Raw genomic sequence first — 24,549 nt, 5'->3', positions numbered from 1 at the left:
AGCACAGAAGGAGTCATTAAACAAATCTGGCACATTTTGGTTTATATCCTTTCTCATTTCTCCAAAGAGGTGTCCGGATGATAGGGAGCCACAGGGAGCCAGTGCAGAAAACTACTCGAGGTGTGTAGCTGGGTGCCTGCAGGGTCCCTTTGAAATGAGAACCTGAAATAATTGCTGCCTCCTCCTGGTGACAGTAATATCACTTTAAAGAGAAGTGTGCAAACACATTTCTGAAATCATGAGAGGAAACAAAATCACACTAGGTAAAATACTGCTGTGTATCATAAGCTGCAGCACTGCCAACCTTTCACCTGAGCAAATGAGTCTGTGGCAACAGGTGGCATACACAGGAAATGTAGTGTTAGTGAGGCAAACACGTGTCAGCACCAGTGGATTTCTTTTTATCTTACATGGTAAATATATGATTTTCCTAAGGATCTACAAATCTACTTCATAAGATCCTCCTGTACGGTCCCCTTGATTTTGCTAGCCCCAAAATATGAATGCAGGGTCCAAGACCTGGACCTTCAAGTGCTTATTTCCTGAAGTCAAAGGAAAAGCTGTGTGCTTAGTTTGTGGAGAGCAGATTGGTATGTTTAAGGGTTAAAATTTGAATCATCATTATGAAACTAAACAGAGAGAGAAATACGAGAAACTGACTGATGCAAAGTGGGATTGGACATCAGAACCTTTGCTAGCAAAGCTGCAAAAGCAATGAGGACTGTTTTCAAGCTTTACAAATTCAGGGATGATTTTCCTCCAAATCACAAAAACTGTGAAATTTTCTGTGATAGTGAGTAAGAAAGAATGTCGATGGACTCCTAATATGACCTGAGAAAAAAGAAGAATGTGCTTGAACTGTAAAACAGTCACTTTTCAAATGAATCTGGAGCTTTTGTTGAAAAGCAAAGTGAACAGTTTTCTTTTTCTCAGCAGCTCTGGAGGAGAGCGATGTGACACAGACCACTACATACCTGGCAGCTCTGTACTCAATGAAAGGGGCTATTACAAGAAGTTATTTGTTTATAGAGCTAACTGCATGCTTGGACAAGTTTTCTGACAAACTTGAACAGTTCACTGGATTTCAAGTGACTCAATTTGACTCTCAGACACAATTGTGTTTGTTTATGTAATTACTGTAAAAAACAACAACTATTGTTTATATTCACATTATGTGGCAGCACACCTCTTAACCGGCACTAGAAGGCATGAGCACATCACCCCTGTCCTCGCTAACTTATCCCATCAAATATCGCATTGATTGATCGCATTGATAACTTCATCATTTCAGGTTTATAGCGCCATGATATTAAAGTTTAAATTAGCCGCACATTTACTGACAGAACAGAAAATATTTCGAGCCGATTCATATTCACTAATATGCCGCTTGTGGCAGATGGCCCCCCCTCCCTGAGCCTCTGGTTTTCCTGTTAAAAGCGTGTTTTTCCGTCCCACTTTCACAGAGGGCTTGCTCAGAGGAGGCTGTCTGATTGTTGGGGTTTTCTCTGTATTGTATGATTTTTACATTCCAGTGTAAAGTGCCTTGAGGTGATGGTGATTTGGAGCTATATAAATAAAACCGAATTGTGACTGAAGTGCAAATTTTCAGCTTTAATTCAAGGGGTTTAACAAAAGTATTTCATTAAATTCAGTTGCATAGTGTACTTGCAGCTTAATTAGTTTGAGCCATGAAGCTTTGATTCTGCAGAGCTCCATATTCAACAGATGTGTACCTTTAATGTATTACTGCTGGAAGAATCAATCAGCAATACTATGAAATCACATGTAAATACACATCTATGGGCAGACAGTATCCACACACACTCATGTAAGACCTTGAAACCCCCATCACTCTATGATTACAGCTATCAGTGGTGATGATGGAGTATTAATGAGCATTCTAATGAGCGCTACCTCGTTAGGCAGTCAATTAGCAGATAATTATGATAGACCTTGGTATTATCATAATGATAGCTCTGTCAGCACAGTCATGAACCAACAGTGAATGTTAACATTCGGTGTATGTCTGTGTGTTTGTTGTCAGTTTTGACTTAAAGTTAACACTTAAGGTGTTGTTTTTTCATGCGTGGGAAAAGCAGCTTCTTCCTTTCAAGCTTTGGGGGGTAATTATCTTTTTCAGAAGAAATTCAAAACATTTAGAGCAGCAAAAGTAAAAATCTTCACAAACTGGTTACAGGTTGAATAAACATGAGGTTTCCTTCAGTTGGTCAATGCCAAAACGCAACTGTTTTCATATGGAAATGTCTTTATGTTTGGTGTCACTGCGCTGCTTATTTTGATTGATGGAAAAGGACGAGGAGGCTTTGACTTCTGCCAGTCTCGAAATTAGAATTTCTAACAAACTCAGAGAAAAAGTGCCCACTGAAGCCTCACATGTCTTGTGTGTGTGTGTGTGTGTGTGTTGGTGGGCTTGCGTGGGATTTTTCTTTTTTTTAGTCAGACATCATCCTGCAGTACAGGCGTATAAATACACACACACTTTAAAAATCACTTAAAAAAGAAAAAAAAAAATCTGGCTTGGAGTGAAATTAGTTTAGCTTGATTGTGTGTGTGTGTGTGTGTGTTTGTGCGAGTAAGTAGGTGTGTGTATTTGAGCTCTGCAGTAATTGATTAGCACCCCGAGGGTGTGTTTGTGTTCTCAGCATGCTATGGTGATTAAAATCATCAACTTTGTTTGCACTTGTGTGGCGTGAGGGTGTGTGTCAGTGTGGGCGAGTGACTTTGTGTGTGCGTATCTCTCCAGTAAATAGAAACGCAGCCTGCATTTAATACAGCTGAGTCGAGTCATCGTTCCTATTTGTGGCTGTAGCGGCAGGATATTTGTGAGAAGCTGAGGAAAAATGAGGGCTGGTGCTGTATTGTTGTCATTAATAAGAAAGACTGACAGGAATTTTCTCAAGTTGGTGCATCACTGTTTCACACTGCTCCTCTGTGTGATCACAACTATGTTCTGTTTTCTTTGGTGTGACAAACAGAGGAAGGACTCACTCTCCCCGATCACAAGTGAGTTTGCAAACAGAAGTCATGTGACCACAAAGTCAAATTCAATCTGATTCCACCTCTTTGTATCGTTATTGTAGCCCGACAGCCTTGTCTGTACTCCTCAGTGTAGCGTCGCTGGCATTTAGAGATGCACATAAAGAAGCAGCTGAATATGAGAATCGTGCTGCATTCTAACAGTGAAAAGTTCTCATTGCTGTTCATTTATTACACTGGGTTTATTCATTTCAGATACATCTAAAGAAATGAACAAATCAATTTAATCTTGAACTGAAGGAAACCACTCTGAATTTGAAGGTTGTGGGAATGCACTTAGCATCCTCATCAGGATAGCGTCTGTGTGTGAAGTAAGCAGCACTGTAAACTGCTATCGAAGTGCAGGTTAATGAGTGTCCACAGTAAACTGTAGGCAACACAGAGAACTTTCACAAACTCAGAGGTGTTAATGCAAAACCTGGATTTTGTCCTGGGGGTTCACGCAGTGAGCAGTGCCGTTGTCCTTTGCAGTTTAGAGCACTTTGTTGCCTTTCACAGTTTCAGTTTCAGCTCCACATAATTTTGTTTTAGATCACTAAAACTACCAAAGCAGACAAATGTTTCTAGCAACACAAGCCATTAAAAATTTGCAAACAAGATGTGTAACTGTTGAACCTTAGTGTACAACCTGTGTGGACAAATTTGTATCCCAACCTCCTTGCAACTAGTAAACATCAACGGTTCCTCCATGATTGCATTGATTTATTTTTCTGTCCGAGACCCATTGCAAGTAGTTGACCAATCGCTGACGGACCTCTTTCAAAGGCAGATGCACAAGTTGCTTGGTGGGAGGCAATCTGCCTGCAAACACTTGCACTGTGACTCAGACTGATTGCAGTTACTCTCAGCCAGATTGGTGAGAGTTTGCAAATAATTACCAACTAATTTATGAATGCTGACAGATTGCTAACACATTGTAATCAATGAAAGTCAGGTTGCACCAATCAGGACAACTCATCTGCTTTGTGTCAATATGCAACAAACGGCTCGACTCAGGTGGTTGTCAACTGGTTGTATTCTAGTTACATCGAGTGGACGAACTTTCAGTTTCAAATCTATGAGATTCTCGCTGAACTCTGAAAGTAAGAAGTTAATGTGAATCTCTGTGCATGTAAATGGCAACAGATTTGTTAATCACTAACCGACAAAAGACTGAATCTGTTTTGTTGCCGTTTTATTGCCTCCTCGATGCACCAAAGCTGTTCCGAAGACGGCAAGTGACTGCAGATTGGCTTTGCCAAAACATTAAACAGGCCGTCCACACTTAAACCCCTCAGTGTGGATGATGACAATCTGTCTTTAAAAAGAAAGAATTTTGCATTTACTCAGGATATCTTTGTCTAAAACCAGGTAGCAGTGGTGATGTAGTGATATAACCCCAAAGGAGGTTTGCATCTCCTGCGGGAATTGAACTAGCGGGCTTTGGCTTGTCAAGTAAATGAGCTACACATAGGCACATAGTGGCATGCAATATTACATTTAATATGAATCTTACTGTTACCGAAATATTTGGTGGATGTACAAATCAGCTCTTGTTTGTTTTAAGTTGACATTTAAAATCGGTCTCAAATGAACAGCAGAGTCACTGAACACCCGCCGGTTCTGAATTATGTCATTTGTTTTGACAGCAATATCCCAAATTCCAGGATGAACTGAACTGCGATGCCAGCAATATTTCATATAGATGAAAAGTGAGGAAAAGGGACACGATAAGATGGGAAATTCATATAAATCTGGTGTCTGTCTTACTCACTTCCTGTAAATCTTATAGCTGGTATTCACATCATTAGTCTGTTTCACTTGTCACTCTTTGGGGTTCCCTGTTCTTTGCTTTTCACATTTTATCACTAAAATAGATCCTCGCTCAAATCTCCTCGCCTCCCAGCCTTTTCCCTCTGTGCGTCAAGATGTTTTTGTCGTCATGCTGTCCCTCGTCTGTCTTTTCATTTGCTTGCTCTCCCTCTTTCCTTTTATAGAAATCTTTCACCTGCAGTGTGCTTTCTATGTGCGGACAAATGCATATTTTATTATGCAAATCCAGGTGATTTTATGCACCTTACACGAGAACTGTTGTAAAGAGTATGACAGGCAGAATAATCAAAGTACTTCTGAAACAGTATATGTCAATGAGATTATTTTTCTGGACAGCATACCAAACGTGTGTGTGTGTGTGTGTGTGTGTGTGTGTGTGTGTGTGTGTGTGTGTGTGTCTAAAGGAAATGACAAAAGAGCAGAAAACATTCAGGTAAAGGATTGTAGGAGAGAAGTAGGACAACTCTTAACGAGGGAAATGAATCATTGAAAACTACCTTCACACACACACACACACACACACACACACACACACACACACACACACACACACACTGAGAGAACCCTCCATCACTTGACTTGACAAGTATGGTTAAAAAAAGAAAAAAAAAAATCACTTAACAGACCCAGAATTACTTTGACTGTCATATATTTTTATATTCCCCCATCATCTGCGATTCACCCTTTTTATTAAACCTTGGCCTACTTAACACCGAGATTAATGTTAAATACATATTATTGGATTGAATTGTCCCTTCTCCCCTGGATATTTATGGTTGTCAGGGGAAACCTGGCTGTGTTTCAGAGCAGATACTTAAGTTTCAATTAAGTCATTCCACTGAATTACTGGATGGTTTTTATCCAATGATTGATTCAACTGTTTCTACTCTGGCAGGTTTCTAAGAGTGAAGACAGACCGAATGATTCAATAAAATTATATTGGACCAATACGAGTTCTGGTGGATATGAAGGACCGAACAGAACTCTGTGGGAGAACTGTGAAGCTCCTGTGAGCCAGTAAATAAAACCAACTTAGAACAGCAACTGTTCATATCTGTTTAAAAACCCTATTGCTATTGCTCTCTCCCTATTGAGGCTTTCAAAAAACTGCCTGGATTTGATCTGTTGTACCCTTGTGTCATCCTGTGTCACATAGCTAGCTTATTTGACCTCTGGGCTGTAAGGGGGTGCAATAATCTTCCCTTAGTTTCCTCAGTAGGTTAGAACAATCTTAAGGTGGCACATTTATTTGAGGAGTAAATACGCACAGTCCAGTTTGGCTTTTAGTTATTTTGACTGTGTTTAGACAGGTTGCGGTCATAGACTGTATCTAAAAGATGGAGGTGGCCTCTCAGTTTGTAAAGTGAAGTGCACACACAGGTGTCTTTGATATCATTGACTTTACTGTGTGATTACAGCCTCAGTCACTAATTTTCATGTCATATTGAATACGACATGACGATATTGACGATATTGTACTATTTATATGTCAGCTTGAAATATGGAGAGCCATTATATCTTATTCCAGGTAGACAGTAAACATATTCCTCTGCTTCTCTGTGCGCCCTCTGCATGCTGCCTTTTTAGGACCCAGCAGATGTTGGAGCAAAGACCCTATCCACTTCTGACAGCTAGCCACAGTTAGACAAGGCTTGCATAAGCACATTGTTTAATTCTGGCAGCAGCATACTTCAGTGATTTAACCAACGCACTGATCCTTTCCACATAAATCTTGCCTCTGTGCTAGAGAGTTAAAAAAAAAATCTGCAAGAACTGCACACGGCTGGAAAAACACTCATACTCTTAACAAGTCCAGACAGCTCCTCTGGAGCCAGATTGTACTCTGGCCTTAATTTAGGAGCACCAATTGTCAAATATTGCTAAAAACTCTTGTCACATACCACTGGCTCTCATCGTAGAGGTCTGGACCTTCAGGGGCTTGCTAAATAGCCTGGATTTGTGAAGCAGTGAAAAGACTCCAGTGACAGGAAGAACATAAATACTGGATTTACAAATAGTGTACTTGTATATTTGATGGGCACGTTGCATAATCTATAGGGATTATGCACTGTGGCTAAGAGGTTAATTATCATGTCTATTCCCAGGTTAGGGGCCCTGATAACACGCAGCATAAAATTAAATTATCTGTCTAAAGGAAAGAAGGGAAGTGCTGAAGGGAATGCAGTTAGGTGCATGGACGAATCGCGGCAGCTGAACCTTGGTGATAATATGTTCCAGAGCACAAGTCATTATTATAAGTTTATATATACTTTATGTTTCTCTTAACAGTTTATGGTACACTTAATGGTCTTGACATTACATGGGTACACCCGTGACTTTATATTCCAAGACACTTGCTCAGATTTTATGCACTTTGTTCAGAAAGGGGAGCTCTTTGTGCACACAGCCCTGCCGATGACTCAATATTCTCAAAGCAAAAGCTAATACGGGAACTTTCTAAATGCTCCGAGCAGAATAGACCTAACAAGCAGAAAAAGATGAACATGATGAAATTCTTTCCAAAACAAAAGTCTTGTATATATGTATTTTAGCGCAGACTAAGATCAGCCTCACATCACACATGTCGCACGTTCTCGAGTAAAAGAGAAAGTCATCCAGAACTGAAACATAGACTTCCCATCTGCTTGTCACTGCGTGTTTCTGTCTCCCTCTTAGACGCGCGCACACACACTTTCTGAGGAATGATCCATCTCAGTCCATCTGTTCATTTAAAAGCACACACAGTGTAAGACCTTAAGGTGATTTTGAAATGCTGTGGGTGTGTGTACGTGTGTCTGTGTGTAGACCAGGTATGGGGTGTGTGGGGGTTGTCTTGGTAACAGCTGAGTTTCGGGTCTTGGGCTCCAAGGGAACGCAGCTGCACATGGCAACACAGATGGTGCCTCAGACACAGGCGCGCGCACACACACACACACACACACACACAAGCTGAATGCTCACATACAGAAATGCATGTTCACACACTTAGGCCAAGCGCACATACACACACAAACACACGCAAACACACACACACAGCCACGTGTAAGTAAGTGGGCAGCTCAGCTGTAACCTGGGAGGCTGTTCATGCTTTCATTTCTTCTATTTCCAGACATCCTGCCTCTAACAAATTATTCCATTTTAATTTTCAATCCTTTCTATTTTTAGGGAGGCTCTACACCGCACCGACTCTCCTCAGAAACGCCATCCTTTGTGCCAGATACATTTTTAGGGGAAAGTCACTGTTGTTTGTTGCCAAGTGGTCAATGCTGTAATTTCTCTATTTCTTTTATTATATGCTGCATTTCCTTCTCCCTAACTTGAATTTCTATAAGTGTTTTCAGCTGTGTTTTGTGATGGCTAGTGTTTTGACCAATGCATTAAACCATATATTTTAGATATAAGTTTTAACAGCCACCATTTTCTGAAATTTGATGTTTGAGAATAATGTATTTTGTCATAAATTCAGTTTATTTTGAAAACCTCAACAGGATCTTCAGCTTTATTGTGAAAGGAATATGTGGAAAATAAACAAGTGGATGGCGGAGCCACACGCTGGGTTTACTGTCGTTGTTGCTAACGACAAAAAACAGTTGCTTGTCCGACTGTAGTGTGGTTATATTAAATATATTAGATAAAGAGAGAACTAAGAAATTAATATAGCCACTACGGTGACCATCAACATGATGAAAAAAATATTGCCATAAACAGTTTATTTTACGACACCACGAAACAAACGACAGCGTAATATGACCCAATAGACGTTTTAATATCGTCATCCGATATAAATCATTGTATCAAACAGCCCTATGTCTGTGCACTGGAGCAGGAGCTCTGTTTCGATTAGCTTAACAGTGGGAGCAGCTATGGTTGCTACAGCTATTGCTCGTCCAAAGTTAAAATACATTTCTGTCCATATCTTTAAACTCTGCACAAAATAGAATTTAAAATGAGTGTTTGTTGTTTTAGAATAGTTTGAGCTATCTGTATTTCCCAGTGCTTCCAGTCTTTTTGCTAAGCTAATTCACACTAAGCTAATCAACTCAACTCTTTCAGCAATCTGGTCCTTCTCCTTTGACTTCTGGGATCAAAAAGACATTTTTTACCCAGAGAGCTAGCTTACTGGATATGTTCTCTTTTTCAGAACATTCTCTCTAAACCCCAGAGAAGGTTGTGTGGGAAAAGTTTCTGAATACTCAAGACAGGCCGGCCTAGCACCAACAACCATGCAGCATACAAAGCCACTAAAATCACCTTTCTTGACAGTTCTGGCTCACTCTTTGAACTTCAGACTGTCGTCAAGACCATGTCTACATGGCTAAATGCACTTAGTTGCTGCCAATGTGACTGGCTAATTAGACATTTGCATTAATGAGCTGACCACTTGAACTCTACAAGTTCTACAGTAACATTTTTCTAGCATCCCTGAACTTGAATAGTTACAATTTTATTGATTCTAAATTACAATAAAAGAAAAGAGACAGGAGTAAAATGCTATAATATGCAACGGTGTCGTTTTTAGATGTAAAATTTATGTTTAATTAACACATTAACATAGTATCTTCAACAGATGGTGTTAGAGTGCAGAAGCCAAGCTAATTTAGTTTTGATCAACCATACAGTTTTAGAACCCATAAACGAGGTTCCATCACTAACCATGATGAGGTGGTTCTGATGGAATTTGAGCCTATTAAACCCCTTTTATGTACTGAAATACTCATGCACATGTATACACACTCACACAGACAGTTTAATAAGGTAGCTGGCAATTCAAAAACAAATGGTTTATTTTTAAATTATCATTGCAATTAAACATTTTTAATGCTGATGGAAAATCAGAGAAAGTTGGATAAAAAAAAGAAAATGAATCGAAAAGTTCAAAAGTTAATGAAAGTATTGCCAGTAATTTCACAGAAGTCCATTTTTAACATGTTTCCAGTGATATGGAACTGTTTGAAAGCCTCCTGCAAATTTTCAATATAATTTGACATTACACTCCTTCGAGAGAAACTGCATATTATTTGATAAATATGAGATGGGGAATCATTCCTTGAAATGCAAAGGCCCAATTTCCTGTCTAACAGGAAATGAAGCTGCCACAAGTTGGAAAGAGTCATATTTGATTATTGTGAATAAACTAAATATTTCTTCATATCTGACTTTATCACTCTTCCTTCATCGTCCTCTTCGTCTCGATTCATCCCCACAAACAAACACTCCCAGTCACACAGTGATACCACGTGAGGTGATTCCCATGAAAATAATAACTCTCCCAGGAAAGTAATAAAGGGAAATCCAGCCTCCTTCTCTGTCCATATTTGGCCATTTTCTGACAGCTCTAATTAACCAAGTCCTTAATGCATCTATACCTGACACTTGATTAGCTGGGGGGCTGGCCTCGTTAAGAACGGTTTTAAATTAACAGATGAAATTAGATTGGAGATTACATCAGATATGCTTGACAAGGTTAATTAAATGACCAGCCACAAGGGGAGTGTGTTAAATCCAACATCTCCAACAGATTTAGAACTGATATAGTTTGGTTCCTGATTCTAAATTACAGCAAAATACAAAAAGTTAAGACACTGTCAAATATAAATAAAACAGCTATGCAGATTAATGATACCTTAGGACTGGAAAAGTTAATGCAAACAGCAAATGGTGGATAGTTTATAATATTGACAGACTCCAAGTATCTGGAAAGTGGTCCTAAAATGGACTGGGCTCAGTGGTATGGGCTGAGGAACACTTCTGAAAATTACTATCAGGAAACCGAAGTGGTCACTGTATCCAGCGTGAATTTCAAAGGGTAGCAACTTGATGGTATGAGTACACACAAGTGCACATAGGTGAAGGCATCATTGATGGTTAATGGTATGGTTTGTGAACTATATTAGTTGTAGTTTCAATAGGGCAAGACACGCCAAACTGGAATGGTAAATGGACTGGTTTGTATATAGTGTTTTTCTACTCTACTTTCTACTCAAAGAGATTTATACAACCCCATTTTCATATGTCTAAGTGTTTTCTATTCACATGAACGTACCAGGGGCATTGTGGGGTTCAGTGTCCTGCCTAAGGATACTTTGCCATGTAGACTGGAACAGCTAGCGATCGAACAGGCTAACTTTTGTTTAGCAGATGACCTTGTGACCTTGTCATTTTAAAGCTCAGTTTTTAAAACCTTACAATGTAACTACAGCCCAGCACATCCAGCAGTATATTAATGACTAACCTCGTATTGTGGATGGATGATCTCAGTTGTTCTCCTGACTGACCTTTGGTCTGTTTACAGCATCCTGCCATGCAATTGCATTTGTCCGTAACCATCGGCAACCCTCATGTTAACTTTTATTGAGTGGAAAAAAGTTAGCGTTCATCCTCCAGCTTCATTGTGTTTATGTTATGCTAACACAGCTATGTAGCTAGCCACCACGTAGCACATCATTATATACCAGCTAGTCCAACTTCAGTAACCCTACAAACATCACTGCTGTTTAGTTTTCTGTCTTCATTTATGTTGGAAGTGATAGCAGAGCTGTACGTTTGAATTTGTTCAGAAATCTCTCAGTCAGAACATGCTATATCATGTTTAGGTGGAAACTAGCGAGCTAACTTCCTGCTAACTTCTAACTCTGTTAATTGAATAAATTCTGTTTTCATGGATGCCTGGATGTTAAACTTAATTGTTACACCTGGTAAAGCAGCAACACTGACCATTTTATTAAAGATGAAAGAATTTAGACAGTTTTTAACTCTCAGTGAGGCCGCAGCGTTCGTTTGACTGAAGCGGAGTTTGGACCCGGAAACGGCTAATGACTTAAAGACTGAACTGCAACACTGTAACAAACATGTCCCATTTAAAATGATCAATTTTTTTTTTAAAAAATCCCCCATGCTTTTCAGTTTCTTATCAATTGCTAACAAGGTTATGGAAGCAATAGCATTTTCTTGTAAGGCAGGAGGGATTTCTATACTGCTTCTGGGAGAGGTCTGTCTGGAAGTTGGGGGAGACACACTGAGGGGTTTTGAACAATTTGTGCATCTTAATAAATAAACATCAATGTCTAGAGTTTGGACAATTTTGCTTCACATTAAGCCAGAAGATGTGTGTAAGCCTGCAGTCCAACCCAGGTAGGTCCCAAGCCACCACTGGAAATAAGGACAGAAAAGATGAATAAAAATGATAATAGGAATGAACAGATGGTTTTAGCCTTTGGGGTGGTTGGCTGTGAGCTGAATAAAGAAACAGGAATCAGGAGGGGAAGTAAAATAAAGGATGAAGAAAAGAAAAATCAAGAAAACCCACATGAGGTTAGGAGTACTAATAGTTTTGGTCTCAGTGGTGAAACTGTGTGTGTGTTGAGGGGTTTTCATGACAGAACTGGGTGGGAGGTGATGGCTGACTGACAGCTGTTACCTGAGAGTCCCAAATCATCCAAGAGTGTTCTACTTCTCTAGCTTAGAGCCAATGGTGAACAAAGTAAACTAAAACAGGATAGCGCTGAAAATTAAATTTGGTCCCTGATTTGTGTGACTCATTTGTGGTTTGAACAGCTGTAGGCCTTCAAATGACTGGACAGATTTAATTTTGTAAATAGTTTTAGGCTGCAGCTATTGCAGCATTCCCAGTTGAGCAGATCCTCATAGACTAGAGAGAAAGTTTGGTTTGTCGTTTAAAGGAGACCTGTTCCTCCAGTCCAACTTTAATTCTCGAACTAAAGTAGATATACATGTAAAATATATATTACACATTATTTACTTCAAAATAATACACATTCATATCATACACAGCCTTGTTATGAATAATAACAAACAAACAAAAACTATTGAGTTCTTATCTCTTTTTGGCCAAACTTCAATTTCCTCGTATTACCTGGTTTCAAAAAGGTGTGAACAGCAGGGACTGCAGTGCAGGCAATACTATTACATTCAATGGTTTCAATATGTGAAATGTTCAATAAGGGCATGCTCAATATAAAAGTACATATATATATATACATATATATACACATATATATATATATATATACATATACACATATATATATACATATACACATATATATATATATACATATACACATATATATATACATATACACATATATAAAACACCCAGCACGCCCCTGCGGGCGGTTTATCCTTCAAGCTCGGGTCCTCTACCAGAGGCCTGGGAGCTTGAGGGTCCTGCGCAGTATCTTAGCTGTTCCCAGGACTGCGCTCTTCTGGACAGAGATCTCCGATGTTATTCCCGGGATCTGCTGGAGCCACTCGCCTAGCTTGGGAGTCACCGCACCTAGTGCTCCGATTACCACGGGGACCACCGTTACCTTCACCCTCCACATCCTCTCGAGCTCTTCTCTGAGCCCTTGGTATTTCTCCAGCTTCTCGTGTTCCTTCTTCCTGATATTGCTGTCATTCGGAACCGCTACATCGATCACTACGGCCGTCTTCTTCTGTTTGTCTACCACCACTATGTCCGGTTGGTTAGCCACCACCATTTTGTCCGTCTGTATCTGGAAGTCCCACAGGATCTTAGCTCGGTCATTCTCCACCACCCTTGGGGGCATCTCCCATTTTGACCTCGGGACTTCTAGGTTATACTCGGCACAGATGTTCCTGTACACTATGCCGGCCACTTGGTTATGGCGTTCCATGTATGCCTTGCCTGCTAGCATCTTGCACCCTGCTGTTATGTGCTGGATTGTCTCTGGGGCATCTTTACACAGCCTGCACCTGGGGTCTTGCCTGGTGTGATAGACCCCAGCCTCTATGGATCTTGTACTCAGAGCTTGTTCTTGTGCTGCCATGATTAGTGCCTCTGTGCTGTCTTTCAGTCCAGCTTTGTCCAGCCACTGGTAGGATTTCTGGATATCAGCCACCTCCTCTATCTGCCGGTGGTACATACCGTGCAGGGGCCTGTCCTTCCATGATGGTTCCTCGTCTCCCTCCTCTTTCTTGGGTTTCTGCTGCCTGAGGTATTCACTGAGCACTCGGTCAGTTGGGGCCATCTTCCCAATGTATTCTTGGATGTTCCTTGTCTCATCCTGGACTGTGGTGCTGACACTCACCAGTCCCCGGCCCCCTTCCTTCCGCTTAGCGTACAGCCTCAGGGTGCTGGACTTGGGGTGAAACCCTCCATGCATGGTCAGGAGCTTTCTTGTCTTTATGTCAGTGGCTTCTATCGCCTCCTTTGGCCAGCCTATTACCCCAGCAGGGTACCTGATCACGGGCAGGGCGTATGTGTTGATGGCCCGGATCTTGTTCTTACCATTCAGCTGACTCCTCAGGACTTGCCTGACCCTCTGCAGGTACTTGGTGGTTGCAGCCTTTCTAGCGGCCTCTTCATGGTTCCCATTTGCCTGCGGGATCCCCAGGTACTTGTAACTGTCCTCTATGTCTGCAATGTTGCCTTCTGGTAGTTCAATCCCCTCAGTTCTGACTACCTTCCCTCTCTTTGTTACCATCCGACTACACTTCTCCAGTCCGAACGACATTCCAATGTCATTGCTGTATAGCCTGGTAGTGTGGATCAGTGAATCGATGTCTCGTTCACTCTTGGCATACAGCTTGATGTCATCCATGTACAGGAGGTGGCTACTACCGACCAATAACCTGCCTCAGTACTACATGGAAGCTCCTGTCAGGCATCATATCGGCTAAGATGAACAGGCACATGGGTCAATACATGAGCGGGACACAGAAAGGAATTGGCAAGAATACCAGAGGTGCAAAACACCAGCTACTGGTAGACAGAACAATCAGCCGAGACTGCAAGACCAGACTGACCAACCTGTGCGCTGCCTGGATTGATTACAAGAAGGCCTATGACTCAATGCCCCACAGCTGGATACTGGAATGCCTAGAATTGTACAAGATCAATGGGACCCTAAGAGCCTTCATCAGGAACTCAATGGGGATGTGGCGTACAACACTAGAGGCCAACTCCAAGCCCATAGCACAAGTTACCATCAAGTGCGGGATCTACCAAGGAGATGCTCTGTCCCCACTGCTGTTCTGCATATATATATATATATATATATATATATATATACATATATATATACATACACATATATATACATATATATATATACATATATATACATATATATATATACATATACATATATATATATATACACATATATATATATATATATATATAGACACAGAGAGAGAGAGAGAGAGAGAGAGAGAGAGACAGAGAGAGAGACAGAGAGAGACTGAGTAGTAGTAAACAAAGGTACTGAAGGTTCATTGTAATGGACTGGCAAAATGTCTATGGTATACCCTGCTTCTCACCCTATGATAGTCGGGTGGGGCTTCACCCTCCCTGAGGCCCCGAAATCCCAATTTAGACAAGGAGAAGAAGATGAACGGATGGATAACAGGTTCAGCTATCCTAGGTTAACTGGTGACTTTCAATTAGGTGCTGGTGTGTTTCTGTGAGTGTGTTGTTTTCTCTAAACACTCTAAAGCGTTCTTAGTTGACTTAATTTATCACTCATCAAGCCTCTAAAATGATTTATACATCTGTACTGAATATCCTCAGTTGAAACCTGAGCCACGGTTAAACATTTGTTAGTTTTAGCAAAAACAATCTTGGGTGATTTGGAAAAGGGCTGTTTGGATATTATTACCTACCACTAATTCTGGAATTATCTCTGCATCTCTAGATACACCTTGGCATCCTACAGCGAGGATGATGACACTACATAGTCTTAGGAACATGCTGTGCCGGTCTGAATGTCAATCAACCTGATTTGCTCCTGTTGAGAAGTAGGTTAGACACAAAGCAGTACAAAGAAAGCTAAACATTACACAAATAAATAAATGTTACATGAGTCAGATCAGACTCGTTAGCATTATCCCAACAAAGACAGTTTTATCATCAGCTCAGTGTCAAAGCAGTCTGCTGTGGCAGTGTCTGTACTGACCTAATGTTCACTCTTGTCACATTCTCTTATTGGCGGATGTTGGGCTCAAATGAACTGCCAGCACTATCTGAGAGCCAGATTCAGAGTACAAGCAGTGCAAAAAGAAAACAGTGTCATCTAAGCTCCAACTGTTGCCTTAGTCATTATTCAGCTGCAAACCAAATTATGAGAGTGCATGGTTGTCCGTTCACTTTTACTCCTCCCCCTTTATGAGTGTGGACGCTTCATCTCTTTGCTCTCTAAATGCTTTGCTTCTTTTATTGATTTTTACCGATTTTTATGCTGATTTTTTCCCTTTTTTCCATATGAGCTTACCTGCGATAGCTTCTGGACACTTATAGATCATTAGGACTAAAGTGTTCTTAACAGAAACAGCAACATTTTTATAGTTACCTTATCCTCAGCGCTCCGTGTGTCTGTGGCCTAGACACAGCTGAAGCCTGATTACAGCGTCTGGGCACCGAGCAGCCTCGATAGCCTAGAAAGGTGCTAACCGCTAGGCTAACTAGCAACAAGATGCCTTCCCTCTCCACAGATGACTACCACAGCCTCCTGCAGAAGATTGCAGCACTGGAGACAAAAATTCATCGCTTAGAAGTAAACGTGGAGGTAAATGGACTGTGTGGAAATGAAACAACCTTGCCTTTGACTCAAAACAATGGCGATGAGCAAGCTAGCACACAGCTAAGGAGCACAGATAACATGACCAAGAAAGTAGACTCTGTGCACTATTATAAATCCTCAAGCGATAATCCCCCCTTGGACTGTCTTGGTGCAAAACCAAGACATAAATCATGTCTCCTGGAAGGGGGAGGACGTACCACAGGCAGGGCACAGCGAGCTGAAATCTCTGAAACCGACTGGCCTTCACTTCCTACGAGACAGAGAAGCTCTTCTACCCCTGTATACGAGAGGAAACAGGACTGGACAACCGTGAATAGGAAGGTTAACAACAAACCTTCAAAACAACTGAATGTGAAACTGCAGAACAGATTTGCTCCACTATCAAAGGACCCTGGATCTATATCGGATAACCATCCATCTAAAAGTAGCGAAGTAAGGCCTGAAAATCCACGGGGAAAGCTAAAGGCTAGGCCTGAAACGCTGATTGTGGGTGACTCTGCTGTAAAGGATGTACAAAGCATGTGCGGTAAGAACACTAAAGTCCTCTGCTTTCCTAACGATATGGTCAACATCCTGAAGGAGAGAATTCTTCAAATTGCAGATGAATATCCAACTGTGACAAACATTGTCCTGCATACAGGGTCAAACGATGTGTCCAAACAACAATCGGAGGTTCTGAAACGGGACTTTATTGGATTATTAAACACTGTAAACTCTCTGAATGCAGCTGTATTCATCAGTGGGCCTGTACCGCCGGTCAGAGGAGGAGACGAGAGATTCAGCAGGCTGTTTACACTGAATAAATGGCTTATATCAGCATGTGCTGACCACTCAGTGCATTTTATCAACAACTTTAATATTTTTTGGGAACGCAGGCATCTGTTTAAAGCAAATGGATTTAATTTTAACAAGTCAGGGGTGAAACTGTTCACCTCCAACTTGTTTTATTCCATACGTCATCCATCTGTGCTTGGAGCCAAGGCTGAGATAAACGAGGAGTTATCTCATAAAGAGGAACAAACAGTACTCCAAGAACAGACAAAGCCCAGCAGAAACCTTGAGGAGGAGCTCCATCTGCCCCCACCCGGGAAGAGCCTCAGAAAGGAGAGACATCTGAGGCAAGAAGAGGCAAGAAGAGGGGTCCCTATTTGCCTCCAACTCTCTCAACAACACCAACGACCAGGACCAGGATCTTCCCCAGTCCCCCAAACCCCTGACAGGCCATCACCCCCATCACCCTCCTCCCCCTCCCTTTCTCCCTCCTCCCCACACCTGAAATTCACTGAAGAGATGATGGAGCGGGTCAATGCTGGGCTCAGATCTACCCCCCGGCCCAATCCCTCTTTGTCCCCCATAAACCCCCCACCAAAGCAGCCAAAGGTTCGCCACCGAGCCCCACCCTCAACAGAGCAATCGAAGTCACATTGCCCAGCCTCGCCCCCCTTAGTTCCTCCTTACCACCTTCATGCTTTGTCTCCGCAGTCTGATGTGTGATGTGTGGAGGGTCCGGGCTGCGAGGATTATGGCAGTGGTGACTTTTCCCAGGAGAAGCTGGGACCCTGTTTACTAGAAGGTTTTAAAATTTCTGTACTTTTAGGTGACAGAAGGAGACATGTGGCCTGGTCAAAACACAGAGAGCTGCACTCTAAAAGATCTTTAAATATAGTAAACATACCTTGTGTGCCACAGACTGCTCCCAAACACGAGGGGACAAGTAATGCCTCTAAAACACTTAAGTTGGCTTTATTAAACGTTAGATCTTTAGCTGGGAAAATATTTTTAATTAATGATTTAATCACTGAGCACAGCCTTGATTTTATGTTTTTAACTGAAACTTGGTTGGACCAAAATAACAGTGGAGCTGTTCTCATCGAGACGACCCCTCCTAACTACAGTTTTATCAGTGAGGCCAGGGTGAGCAGGAGAGGAGGAGGGGTTGCTGTCTTATTTAATGAATCATTTCAATGTAAGCAGCTATCTCCTGGAAGTTTTCAGTCTTTTGAATATGTGGCTTTACAGCTGAAGGCCCCATCCAAAGTTGTGTTTCTTAATGTTTACAGGCCTCCCAAATACTGCACAGACTTTTTTAATGACCTCAGTGAACTGCTGTCTGTGATCTGTGTTGATTTCGACTGTGTAATTATTGCTGGGGATTTTAACATCCATGTGGACAACCCTCAGGACAAAGGGACTAAAGACCTGAGTAACACTCTGGGCAACTTTGGGCTGACTCAGCATGTAACAGAGGCCACACATAATAGAGGACACACTCTTGACCTACTGATCTCCAAGAGCCTGAGCATTTCAAACATTACTGTGTCTGATGTGGGCTTATCTGATCATTACTGTGTTTTCTTTGAAAGTAAAATCTCAGCCCACACAAATATATCAACAGCAGTGATCACAAAACGGTGTATAACTGAAGACAGTAGTGAGATCTTTAACCAGGTCTTCCCATTAACACCTGACCTGTCCAAAGGTTCAGTCAATGAGCTCGTCAATAGCTTTAATGCAAAAATGTTAAATGTAATGGATACTATTGCCCCCATTAAGGTGAAGGTTATCTCTGGAAGGAAAAAGTCTCCATGGAGAAACTCCACACTAGTGAAAAATGAAAAAAGAGAGTGTAGGAAAGCTGAGCGCAGATGGAGAAAAACAAACCTCCAGGTTCATTATGACATCTATAAAGAGAAACTTCACAATTATAATTTACAACTGAGGAGTGCAAGAAGGTCCTACTTCTCTGACATCATCACTAAAAACAGCCATAATGCTCGGGTCTTATTTTCTACAGTTGACAGGCTAACAAACCCTCCTGTGCCAGTGGCAGCTGAACTTCATTCAACCATGGCCTGCAATGACTTTGCCAAATTCTTCACAGACAAAATCCAAAAGATTAGACAAGCAGTTGGTACATCAACAGCAGATCCAGGATATGTACTGTGTCCACCGAAAAACTGTTTAAACACCATCAAACAGTTTCACCCGATTAACAGCAAAGACCTGGAGGACATCTTAGGTCAACTGAACTCCTCCTCTTGCTGTTTAGATGTCCTGCCAACAAGTTTTTTCAAAAAGGTCTCAAAGACTTTGGAGTCAGACCTGTTAGAGATCGTCAACTTTTCCTTAATGTCAGGTGTGTTTCCAGAACCACTAAAAACTGCTGTAATCAAACCTATACTGAAAAAGGACAATCTTGACAAGACACAAATGAAAAACTACAGGCCGATCTCAAATCTCCCATTTTTAAGTAAGATCATTGAAAAAGCAGTTTCTCAACAGCTCAATTACTTCTTAAAACAGAATAACTGCTACGATGCCTTCCAGTCAGGTTTTAGACAGAACCACAGCACTGAAACCGCTCTGACAAAAGTGTTTAATGACATATGTCTGAACACAGACAGTGGAAAAATGTCAGTCCTAGTTTTACTGGATCTCAGTGCAGCATTTGATACAGTTGACCACAACATATTACTCAAACGACTGGAGAACTGGGCAGGTCTTTCAGGAACTGTACTAAACTGGTTCAAAACATACTTAGAAAACAGGAAATACTTTGTATCAATAGGTAACTTCACATCCAAATTCAAATTCAAATTTTATTTGTCACGTACACAGTCATACACAGTACGATATGTAGTGAAATGCTTGGACAACTGCTCGTGACCTAAAGAAAACAAAAAAGGAAAAGGCTATGAATAAGATAGGAAATAAATATGAAAAATTAAAAAGGGTAAATTTAACTAGGAAGGAATAAAATATAAATTAAGGTTAAAAATGAAATAACTGTACAACACAAATTAGAATGAAGGGTAAATTTAACTGGGAGAATAAGATAAAATATATAAATTAAAGTTGAAAATAAAATAACTGTACAACAAAATACACAATATAGAACTATATAAGAATGTATGAAGAAATATAAATAAATATATACACAATAACAGCAGCGTGATTTAAGTAATGAAGTGAAAACAATGTCCAGAAAGTCCAGTGTGTGTGTAAGAACTGTATGTGTGGGTCAGGACTGTGTGGTGGTGTGATTGAGAGACCGTATCGCCTGCGGGAAGAAGCTCCTCCTCAGTCTCTCTGTGTTGGTCTTCAGGGAGCGGAATCGCTTTCCTGACCTCAGCAGAGAGAACAGTCTGTTGTTGGGATGGCTGAGGTCCTTCACGATCTTCCTGGCCTTGGTCCAGCACCGCCTGCTGTAGATTGAGTGCAGGTCAGGGAGCTCGGAGCGGATGGTGCGCTCAGCTGACCGCACAACCCTCTGTAGAGCTCGTCTGTCCTGCATGGTGCTGTTCCCGAACCAGGTTAAGATGTTTCCCGTCAGGATGCTCTCTATGGTGCAGGAGTAAAAGTTCCTGAGCACCTTGGAGGGCAGTTGGAAGTCTCTCAAGCGTCTGAGGTGGTAGAGACGCTGACGGGCCTTTTTCACCACGGTGTTGATGTGACAGGACCATGACAGGTCCTGCGTGATGTGAACTCCGAGGTATTTGAAGCTGTCCACTCTCTCCACTGGGCACTCGTTGATGACGGGGGTCTGGTAGTTCCTCTCCTGCTTAGTGCTGAAGTCCACTATCAGCTCCTTTGTCTTACTGACGTTTAGAAGGAGGTTGTTCCTCTGGCACCAGTTCTCCAGATTCCTAATCTCCTTCAGGTAGGCCGTCTCGTTGTTATCAGAGATCAGGCCCACCACGACGGTGTCGTCAGCAAACTTGATGATGGTGGTGGAGCTGGTAGTGGCCACACAGTCATATGTGTACAAAGAGTACAGCAGGGGGCTCAGGACACACCCCTGGGGGGCTCCAGTGCTGAGAGTGGTGGAGGCTGAGACATGTCCGCCCATCCTTACTGCCTGTGGTCTGCCAGTTAGGAAGTTGGAGATCCACTGACACATAGATGAGCTGAGTCCCAGATGCTCCAGCTTGGTGGTGAGTGTGGAGGGAATTATGGTGTTAAATGCAGAGCTGTAGTCTATGAAGAGCATTTTAACATAATTCCCCCTTCTAGTGTCCAAGTGAGTGAGTGATGTGTGGAGGAGATGAGAGATGGCATCGTCTGTGGAACGATTTGGACGGTAAGCGAACTGTAGTGGGTCCAGTGTGTCTGGTAGTGAAGAAATGATGAAGTCTCTGACCAGGCGTTCAAAGCACTTCATCACTACTGAGGTGAGGGCTACAGGGCGATAGTCATTGAGAGAAGCAGGGTGGGGTTTCTTCGGGACAGGAACAATGATGGACTCCTTGAAGCATGTGGGGATCACCGACTGAGATAAAGAGATGTTGAATATCTCAGTGAACACAGGAGCTAGCTGGTATGCGCAGTCTCTTAGGATACGACCTGGGATGCCGTCTGGCCCTGCTGCTTTCCTGGTGTTCACTCTCTTGAAGGCTCTCCTTACTTCATGCTCGGAGATGACGAGCACGTTTCCGGTGCTGGCAGTATCTTCTTGTCTGCAGCCGTTAGCGCCGCTAACACTAGCATCGTTGGAGTCCTTAGCTGCAGCCTCGAAGCGAGCATAGAAAGTGTTCAGCTCGTCTGCCAGAGTCACGGCCACGTTCGTCATACCGGTTGTTGGTGCTTTATAGTCCGTTATTGTCCTTAGTCCCCGCCACAGGCTCCTAGAGTCACTCTGTTGGAGTTGTGACTCTAGTTTCCTCCCGTAGCGCTGCTTCGCCTCTTTCACCGCCCTCCGCACGTTATATGACGCGGCTTTGTAGGGGTCCATGTCCCCCGTCGTGAGTCCCGTGTTGTAGGCAGCGGTGCGGGATCTCAGAGCGTCGCGGATGGTTTTATCCACCCACGGCTTCTGGTTGGGAAGCAACCAGAGCAGACAAGTATCACATGTGGAGTTCCCCAAGGTTCCATCTTGGGACCCCCTCTGTTTAACATTTACATGCTCCCACTGGCACAGATTATAAAGAACAACAAAATAAACTACCACAGCTATGCAGATGACACACAAATATAATAATAATAATAATAATAATAATAATAATAATGGATACTTTATTGATCCCCATGGGGAAATTACTTGTTTTTCTCTGCATTTGACCCATTCACTCAGTGAAGCAGTGGGCAGCCCACTAAGCAGGCGCCCGGGGAGCAGTGTGTAGGGACGGTACCTTGCTCAGGGGTACCTCAGGGTAGCCGTTAAGTGGATTCGAACCGCCGACCTTCCGATCATGGGGTGACCACTTTACCTACTGAGCTATCCCTGACATATATATCACAATGTCACCAGGAGACCGAGGCCCTGTACAGGCTCTTGGTAAATGCATTGAGGAAATTAATGACTGGTTGTGCCACAATTTTCTCCAACTAAACAAAAACAAAACTGAAGTAATAGTCTTTGGCGCCAAAGAAAAACGATTACAGGTCACCAGAGAACTTCAATCCATACATCTAAAAACCACAAACCAGGCGAGAAATTTGGGTGTAGTGATGGATGCAGACCTAAACTTAGAAAAACACATTAAGACAATAACAAAATCAGCTTACTATCACCTCAAGAATATTTCAAGGATAAAAGATCTGATGTCTCAACAGGACCTGGAAAAACTAGTCCATGCATTCATCTTTAGTAGGCTTGATTACTGTAACAGCATCTTTACAGGTCTACCTAAAAAATCAGTCAGACAACTACAGCTCATTCAGAACTCTGCTGCTCGAGTCCTCACTAAGACCAAAAAAGTGGACCACATCAGTCCAGCTCTGAGGTCTTTACACTGGCTGCCTGTCCGTCAGAGGATAGACTTTAAAGTTCTGATGCTGGCCTTTAAAGCTCTGAATGGTTTAGGACCAAAATACATCAGTGACCTCCTGACCCAGTATGAACCTTCCAGATCCCTCAGGTCATCTGGATCCGGTCTTTTATCAGTTCCCAGAGTCAGAACCAGACATGGAGAAGCTGCATTCAGCTTTTATGCTCCTTATATCTGGAGCAAACTCCCAGAAAGCCTCAGATCAGCTGAAACACTCAGTTTATTTAAATCCAGGCTGAAGACTCACCTATTCTCAGCTGCATTTGAATAAAGCACCAAATCCACACTTTTAAGCTTAAATTTCAAAACTTACACTAACTACTGATCTTATCTATTTCTGATTTTATCTGTTTTGATTTTATATACTGTTTTGTTTGTTTGTTAAGCTTAAATTTCAAAACTTACATTAACTACTGATTTTATCTACTGTTCTGATTTTATCTGTTTTGATTTTATATACTGTTTTGTTTGTTTGTTTGTTTGTTAAGTGGGTTTAGAGCTCTGGGTAGCTCCCCAGCTGGGTCTAGACTGGGTCTAGAGAGTATTTTAAATTCAGGGAATTTAAAATAGAAAGTAGCTCGTCCACAGAAGGACTGGTAGCTCCCCTTACGATAAGGGTTCAGATCGCGCGAACAGGTGTGGGATTAGAGCTCTGGGTAGCTCCCCAACTGGGTCTAGACTGGGTCTAGAGAGTATTTTAAATTCAGGGAATTTAAAATAGAAAGTAGCTCGTCCACAGAAGGACTGGTAGCTCCCCTTACGATAAGGGTTCAGATCGCGCGAACAGGTGTGAAATGTGTGTGTTTAGTTAGTTAGTTTGTTTGCTTGTTTTAATCAATTTTAAATCATGCTTTTTATTTGTTTTTGTTTCTAATGTCTCTGTAAAGCACTTTGAATCACCTTGTTGTTGAATTGTGCTATACAAATAAATTTGCCTTGCCTTGCCTTGTGAGGCCAGCCCATTATTTGAATGAATAACAAAATTAAGACTCAAAGTAGCATGCAATAAATGTATGTATATGTACAGAACAATGTGACCATCTGCTTTTTGTTGCCAAAACCAAACAACTGTGATGCACCGTGTATTCTGACACCTCACATTCAGAATCGCCTGCAACCTCTTAAATTTTTGAGGACAATAACAAGCATGCAGTGGTTAAAAATGCTAAAACAGAATCTAAGCTATTTGTGAAACAATGTTTTCAGATTTGGCAGCCGCCATGAAAGTCAGTTGATGGTCTACCAGGAGAGCAGTCTTTACTGTATTCTCAAAGCAATTTTAACTCAATATCCAAGGGCATTTACACTCCTTGTAGGAGAAAATTGTAGGCATGTCATTTGGTTTTACT

The 24,549-nt window shown here is 41.8% G+C and overlaps 1 protein-coding gene across 1 annotated transcript in view; it reads right to left on the bottom strand.

Moving 5' to 3' along the window:
• The window catches only part of il1rapl2 (interleukin 1 receptor accessory protein-like 2), a 506,271-nt gene that overhangs the window by 48,799 nt on the left and 432,923 nt on the right, over positions 1-24,549 (bottom strand). The gene's annotated exons all lie outside the window — the stretch shown is intronic.

Source organism: Rhamphochromis longiceps, linkage group LG2 (assembly GCF_057381845.1).
Source record: "Rhamphochromis longiceps isolate RC_006_pf linkage group LG2, R_longiceps_female_GT1.1, whole genome shotgun sequence".
Lineage (NCBI taxonomy): Eukaryota > Metazoa > Chordata > Actinopteri > Cichliformes > Cichlidae > Rhamphochromis > Rhamphochromis longiceps.
The sequence above is the reverse complement of the archived record's forward strand: the minus strand, read 5'-3'. Positions and strand labels throughout refer to the sequence as shown.